We start from the raw sequence: 7,696 nt of genomic DNA, 5'->3' as shown, positions 1-7,696 counted from the left end.
GATGACTTCAACGACGGTCCCGATCACGCAAACAATACGAGTCCGAGAGACCTAAAATGGGTGACAAGAAAAACACCGAGTGAGTTTACAACTCAGTAAGTCATAAGCATTCATCAATCCACTGATAAAGTTACTACTACATGTACAACAAATGAGGCTAGGTACTCGTCCATATCGAATCTATACCATAATACCTCGGACCTTTCGGTCCAATCTAAATACCAAGTCATACATCCACATTTCATATTCTACACAACAAGATAATCGAAGCATTTTTACACATTAACTCATTTTCCACCACAACCATACAATTTCAATCATCACATAGATTTAAGGCTTACCAAATTCAACCCCGAGCATGAACATATTTTCTATTAGTCAAGAGCTCGAGGTACTTACCCGATCCGCTGTCCGGATTAGCTCAATAATGTCGCACACTCAGTGCCAATTGTAATGCAAGAACATATAGTGAATCCGCACACTTAGTGCTATATGTATTCAACTCGCACACTTAGTGCTATATAATCAAACTCGCACACTTAGTGCTGTACAATTTTAAACCCGCACACTTAGTGCCAATCTTGTCACCGTGTCCATTTATACCCGCACACTTAGTGCCGAGACCAATACCTTATGTATTTTGCTGCCTTTATACATTCAACAATGGCATCATTCCATACACATACATTTCCATTTACACACCAACTCATTTAAACACATTTGCATATATATATTGATCATTTAAATCAACACCAAATATACGCTTAATGACTTACCTTGTGTTGGGTAAAACAGTCCAAGTCGGCTACTCGATGACCTTCGTCTTTCCCTTGCTTGATTCTCCTTCTTTAACTCCTTGAGCTTAATCAATAAATCAACTAGTTTAACCCTCTTGCTAAACATTCATAATTCAATTACACATGCATATGTATGTTTGTATATTCGCAACCATCCTCACTTATTACCCATTTGGTCAACAATCTAAGCCAAGATAAGGCTTCAATATGGTTGCCTCTAACCGAATACATGCACACCAATCTACTTCCTTTGGCGAATATGCATGTCTATGTGGAGGCCAATTTACACTTAATACTACACAAAAAAACAGCATACATTTTCCTAATTAACGCATTACATATTGTAGTTCTATACACATCTCTCATTTATTTCATAACAGAAACAACATCACAAGCAAATAGACACCTTAAAATAGTATGCATGTCATACCAATTCATCATGTGCAAACATATATTCATGTAGGTGCAATGGCGAATTCTCAAGTGGCTTATATCCAAATATACACACATATCCAAAGCTTAAATCTTACTTACCATGCAACATGCATGAATCATACTTATGGATATAACATGGCGAATACCACAACACCATACCGTTTCAATTTGGTCATGGTTAAACAAAGAACTTAGTATCTCATTCAAAATGCTAAAAGAAAATCTAAGAATCCCCAATCCACCATCACATGAATCATTATCAAGCTTGATATTTAGCATGCAATGGCATTAACACCATATTCACTTTGGCGAATTTCATTCCCATGACATAACAAAGATTTGAACCATGGGCTAACAAGAACATCAAGCTAGCAACTAAAATATACATGAATCTCATGGCAAAACATCAAACTTACCTTAATCTAGGTACAAGTATGGCCAAACCTCCTCCTAAACCTCTTCCAAACCAACATGAAACAAGAATTCCTTCCTTCTTCCTTAGAATTTTCAGCCCAAAGGAAATGAAAATGATGAACAAAAATTCTTCTTTCTTTCTCCACACTCACGGCAATGGGCATGCATGAGACCATTTTTTTTTTTTTTTTGTTCCTTTCATTATTAAATTCCCATGCTCACTATTTTATTTTTTCTTACATACACCATTGTCCCAACATGTTTTATGACATGTTTTTACCCATAATCTCTTGTCATGGCGGCCACTAACTATTAGGGGGAAATTTGACATGCAAGTCCTCCCCTTTGACTACATGCACTATTAGGTCCTTATAGATTAGCCTATCACTTTTCAAAAGTGTCACACAGGTCCTACTAACTAAATTCACATGCTATCGGCTAAATCGAAGATTGAAATTTTCACACATTCATAATTACATATTCTAGACAATAAATATTACGTTCAAACATTTCGGTGACTCGGTTTAGCGGTCCCGAAACCACTTCCCGACTAGGGTCAATTTTGGGCTGTCACATGTGGCCTATGCATCGAGGCAATTAAAGCCACATGAGAAAAATTATCCGACCCATGATCTCGAATTGGCTGCCATCGTATTCGCCTTAAAGATATGGCGACATTACTTAGTTGGTGAGAAGTGCCATGTGTATTCGGATCACAAAAGTCTCAAATATTTGATGACTCAAAGAGACTTAAATCTGCGACAAAGACGTTGGCTCGAGCTGTTAAAGGATTATGAGCTGGTCATTGACTATCACCCGGGAAAGGCTAATGTGGTTGCGGATGCCTTAAGTCGTAAATCACTATTCGCTTCTGACGATGAATGTACACTTATCATTCTACCCGACAATGTGTTAGTAGCTGAATTGAAAGCCAAACCATTATTGATACGTCAAATTCGTGAAGCTCAGAAAGTCGACGATGAGTTGGTTGCAAAACAGGCTGAGTGTGTTCCGAACAAGGAGTCGGAGTTTCAAATCGATGATGACGGTTGTTTAAGGTTCAGAAGTCGTCTGTGTGTTCTAAAGAATTAGAAACTTATTTCGATAATTCTGAACGAAGTCCATTGTAGCCAAATGGCAATCCACCCGGAGAGTACGAAGATGTACAACGATTTGAAACGTCAGTTTTGGTGGCATGGTATGAAACGAGACATCTCTGACTTTGTTTCGAGATGTTTAATATGTCAACAAGTGAAAGCGGAACATCAAGTGCCTTGAGATTACTTGACCGATCACGATACCCGAGTGGAAATGGGATCGAGTCACAATGGACTTTGTATCCGGACTGCCATTGTCAGCGAGTAAGAAGGATGCGGTTTGGGTCGTGGTAGATAGATTGACTAAGTCGGCTCACTTTGTCCCCGTACGTACGGATTTTTCAATGGACAAACTAGCCGAATTGTACGTTTCTCAGATCGTGAGATTACACGGGGTGCCTATTTCCATCGTATCGGATAGAGATATGAGATTTACCTCGTGATTTTGGAAGAAGTTCCAAGAAGCTTTGGGTACCAAGTTGCATTTCAGCACCGCCTTTCACCCCCAAACCGATGGTTAATCCGAGCGGATAATTCAAATACTTGAGGATATGTTGAGATGTTGCATCCTCGAGTTCAGTGGTTCATGGGAACGGTATTTGCCTTTGATTGAATTCGCTTACAACAATAGTTTTCAATCTAGTATTAAGATGGCACCCTACGAGGCTTTGTGCGGTCGTAAATGCCGTACACCATTGTTTTGGTGAGCTCGGTGAAAGCAAAATTTTCGGTGGATTTGATTAGAGATCTGAATGAAAGTGAAAGTAATCCGTGAGAGTCTAAAGATAGCCTCTGATCGTCAGAAGTCGTACGCGGATCTGAAACGAAAAGACGTTGAGTATCAGGTGGGGGATAAAGTGCTTCTTAAGGTTTCGCTTTGGAAAAAGATACTCGATTAATTTGTAAGGGCAAGTTGAGCCCGAGGTTCATTGGGCCATATGAGATATCCGAAGCGAGTCGGTCCAGTTGCATATCATTTGATTTTGCCCCCTGAACTCGAAAAGATTCACGACGTCTTTCATGTCTCGATGCTTTGACGCTATAGATCGATCCATCGCACGTGATTAGTCCATCGAGGTTGAAATTCAAGCCAATATGAGTTATGAGGAAGAACCGATTCGTATCCTATCACGTGAAGTGAAAGAGTTGCGAAACAAGCGGGTTCCGCTAGTGAAAGTGTTATGGCTCAAACACGGGATAGAAGAAGCTACTTGGGAAACCGAGAACTCTATGAAAGAGCGATACCCAACCCTATTTACGGTAAGATTTTCGGGACGAAAATTTTTAAGTGGGGAGAGTTGTGACACCAAAATTGACCCTAGTCGGGATGTGGTTTCGGGACCACAAAACCGAGGCATAAAAATAATTTAAAATTTATTTTGATGCCTATGATATGTGTTAAATTGTGTGTGACATTTTTGATGATTTGATTTAGTGTTATAAATGTGAATTTCATTAGAAAGGGCCTAGTAGTAAACTTTGAAAGTATGATAGGGAAATGTGTGATGACTAATTAAAGCATGCATGCAAAACAAGAGACTTGCATGTCAAATACCCCCTTTTTATAGGTGGTGGCCGGCCATGGCAAGAGAGGATGGGCAAAACATGTCATAAACATGTTTTGTTGGTGCATTAGGGAGAAATAATAAACAAAGGTGTATGGGTAAGAAAAGAATGAAAAAAAAAATGTGTGTGTGAGTGTGGTATCCCCCCATTGCCGTGAGTTGTAGAGAAAGAAAGAAAAAAATTTGTTCATCCTTTCTTTGAGCCAAAACTAAGGAAGAAGGAGGGATTTTTGCTCCATTTTTGGTTTAGAAGAGATCTAGAAGGAGATTTGGCTATACTTGCATCAAGATTAAGGTATGTTTGAGGTTGTGTCATGAGATTCATGCATGTTTTAGTTGCTAACTTGATGTTCATGTTAGCCCATGGTTCAAATCCTTGTTGTGCCATGGAAATGGTATTTGGCCAAGGTTGATATTGTGTTAAAGCCATTGCATGCTAAATGTGAAGCTTGTTGATGATGCATGCAATGATGGATTGACTACTCTTGAAATTTCTTTTAGCATTCTTGAGTAAGACATTGAATCCTTTGTTTAACTATGACCAAAAAAATTAAAAGGGGTATGGTGTGTGATGTATTCGGCCATGGTATGCTCATGAGCATGGTTTATGCTTCTTGCATGTTAGTTAAAATTTGTGTTTTGGATGGTTATGGACACCTTGAAATTGACCTTGCACCTATATGTGTATATATGTTTGCACATGATGTTTTGGTTATGAAGTAAGTGATAAATATGTTTGTTTAAAGAAGAAAGTGTTGAAGAATGTTTGTGAAATTGCAAGTACATTCGCCTAGTACACATATGATGTGAAAATCTTGCAATTTATTGTTGATTTTGTGCAAGTATGACTAAGTATAATCGGCCACATGAGGGGAATTATTGTGCATGCATTCGGTTAGAGGCAAGCTTAATGGTGCCTATTCTTGACTTAGGTAATCGGCTACCTTGTTATGAGCTAAGGCCGAATGTGTGCGTAATTAAAGAAAATTGACTAAAGTGCTTAGTTATGTGATGTTGAGTCAATGATATGTGTATTCGCCAAGGCTATGGCGAGACTTTAATAAATTGAATTTGTTTGAATTAGCTCAAGAGCTTAGAGGGCCACAATTGGATAAGGGGAAGGAAAAAGTGATCGAATAGCCGTTGAAGCCGTTCGATAACATCCGAGGTAAGTCTTCAAGTAATGACCCTACTTGAATTATGTGAAATGAAATTATGGATGTGTAATGATTACTGAAATACGTGTGTATGAGTATTTGAATGGTACCCGGGCTAAGTCCCGAAGGCAATTATGCTAGTGATTATATTTGTGTTTGAGCCTTAGTAATGAAAATGAAACATGAATGTTTAATGATTATTGATGTATGTGTGCATGAGCAATTGAATGATATCCGGGTTAAGACCCGAAGGCAATTGTGCTAGTGACTTTATCCGGGCTAAGACCCGAAGGCATTCGTGCAAGTTGTTATATCCGGGCTAATACAGAAGGCATTTGTGCGAGTCGTTATATCGGGCTAAGACCAAGGCATTCGTGTGTGGTTATATCCGGTTGTATTCGAAGAAGCTTGGGTTGAAGGTGGCGTTGGTTGCTGTAATACATTTAATTAGTACGCTCGAAAAGCCCAAAGGATAAGGTATGTTTACATGTGCAATGGAAAAGTCGATACGTTTGAATAATATTCGTCAATCGACTAACGAATTTTCAGCTCTTGAATTGGTTGATATCTTGTGAATGTATATGTTGATGAAGTGTGAAGTAAGTATGATTATGTGAATGTGAAAGCAAAATATTTGACTGTGAAAGATCTATTCATGATCAATAGAATATGATAATTCTATCTAAAGCTTATTATGGTTGGATGCATCTAAAGTTGCAAGTATTTTTTAAAAACTGTTAGTATAACTCTATAGTATTTAGAATAAGTTCTCAATTAAAATTACGTGGTAAAATATTACTGATGAGAACTTGCAAGAGAGAAAACTTATGTATGAAAAGTCATTGGTTATGTACCTATTATACACATGGAAAATAAGATTCACTCTCAAAGTTTGTTATTAATAGATTTTTTGGCATTTGAAGATTTGGGCATATTCCCTAAAGCGAATATTGCATACAATTATTTGGAAATTATATTTATTGACTTGGTGGCATTATAAACTTCACATTGATTTACACATTTCTAGTAGTAAATGTCACAATAGTACTTGTATGTGGATACAAATTAAAAGGAATGATAATAAAATTATCAATTTGCACTACAGGAAATTAAGCATTTAGCGGCGTTTTTAGTGGCGCTTGGACTAAAAACGCAGCTAAATTTATACATTAGTGGTGCCAAAAGGAAAACGCCGCACAAGGTTTGAGCTATAGCAGCATTTTGTAATGTACTAAATTTTTTCAAAAATGGCGCCATTCAACTACATGGAAAAAAATTTTTAATGGCGTTTTGCCTTAAAACGCCGCAAACATATTATGTTAGTGGCATTTTTTGTAAACGCCGCAAATTTGCAATACCTATTCGACTAAAACGTCGTCGTTTTATTACAGAGCATTGAAATTTTAATGGCGTTTTTGAGAAAAGGCCGCAAAATTGCAATACACATTTGCATTAAATGTCGACGTTCACAAGAGGGAATTAAACTTTTAGTGGCGTTTAAGAATAAAACATCGCAAATGTGTTACATTAGTGGTGCTTTACACAAATGCCACAAAATTTGAATAGCAAATAAACTAAAACGGCATCGTTTCCTTACAGAGGAATAAATTTTTAATGGCGTTTTTCATAAACTCCACAAAATTATGATACCAATTTGCCCTAAACGATAATGTTTCAATACAGGGAATTAAATTTTTAGGGCGTTTTGGAAGAAAAGGCCGAAAATGTGATACTCTAGTGGCATTTTTCATAAACACTACAAAGTTGCAATGCCAAATAGACTTAAATGGCGTCGTTTCACTACAGAGCATAAATCTTTTTAGTAGCATTTTTGCATAAAATGCCGCAAATATGAAATAAAATTTCACTTAAACGCCATAGTTTCATTCCAGAGAAATAAATTTTTAGTGGCGTTTGAGACAACAAACGCCGCAAATGTTATACATTAGTGGCGTTTTCTATAAATGTCGCAAAATTATTTTCCTGGACGACGTCTTTTCTTTACATGGAATTAATTTTTAGTGGCATTTTTAATAAACGCCGCAAATTTGCAATACCAATTTTCCCTGGACGACGTCGTTTGTCTATAGAGAATTAAGTTTTAGTGGCGTTTTTACTACAAATGCCGCTAAGGTTATACATTGGTGGCGTTTTTCATAAATGCCGCAAAATTGCAATACCAATTTGACTTAAACGACATCGTATTTTTAGCCTCGAAAACCCTTTAATTT

Source organism: Gossypium arboreum, chromosome 10, assembly GCF_025698485.1.
Source record: "Gossypium arboreum isolate Shixiya-1 chromosome 10, ASM2569848v2, whole genome shotgun sequence".
Lineage (NCBI taxonomy): Eukaryota > Viridiplantae > Streptophyta > Magnoliopsida > Malvales > Malvaceae > Gossypium > Gossypium arboreum.
The sequence above is the reverse complement of the archived record's forward strand: the minus strand, read 5'-3'. Positions refer to the sequence as shown.